The following is an 825-nucleotide window of genomic DNA, read 5'->3' as shown; positions in this document are numbered from 1 at the left end:
TTTATGAATATTTTTCACAAGAGAATTGACCAAAATATTGGATGACCATATATGGTCATACAACTCATTAAATATGCATGTCTCTAATATCTCATGCACTATTGCAAGTACAAACATGGAACCAATGCTTTATTGAAGACATTGGACAAAAGAATTGACCAACATAGTTGATGACCATATATGGTCATAGAACTCATTAAATATGCATATCCATAATATCTCTAGCACTTTAAAAGATAGAGACATGTACCCAAACCTATATTGAAGACATTGGACAAGAGAATTGACCAACACATTTGATGACCATATATGGTCATATAACTCATTAAATATGCATATCTCTAATATCTCAGGCACTATTGCAAACACAAACATGGAACCAATGTTATATTGAGGACATTGGACAAAAGAATTGACCAATACATTCGATGACCATATATGGTCATAGAACTCATTAAATATGCATATCCATAATATCTCGAGCACTTTAAAAGATAGAGACATGTACCCAAAACTATATTGAAAGCATTGGACAAGAGAATTGACCAACACATTCGATGACCATATATGGTCATGCAACTCATTAAATATGCATGTCTCTAATGTCTCAGGCACTATTGCAAGCACAAACATGGAACCAATGCTATATTGAAGACATTGGACAAAATAATTGACCAACATAATTGATGACCATATATGGTCGTAGAACTCATTATATATGCATATCTCTAATATATTATGCACTATTGCAATTACAAACATGGTACCAACCCTATATTGAAGACATTGGACAACAAAATTGACCAACATAGTTCATGACCATAT

This window comes from Saccoglossus kowalevskii, unplaced genomic scaffold, assembly GCF_978046115.1.
Source record: "Saccoglossus kowalevskii unplaced genomic scaffold, keSacKowa6.1 SCAFFOLD_124, whole genome shotgun sequence".
NCBI lineage: Eukaryota > Metazoa > Hemichordata > Enteropneusta > Harrimaniidae > Saccoglossus > Saccoglossus kowalevskii.
The sequence above is the reverse complement of the archived record's forward strand: the minus strand, read 5'-3'. Positions refer to the sequence as shown.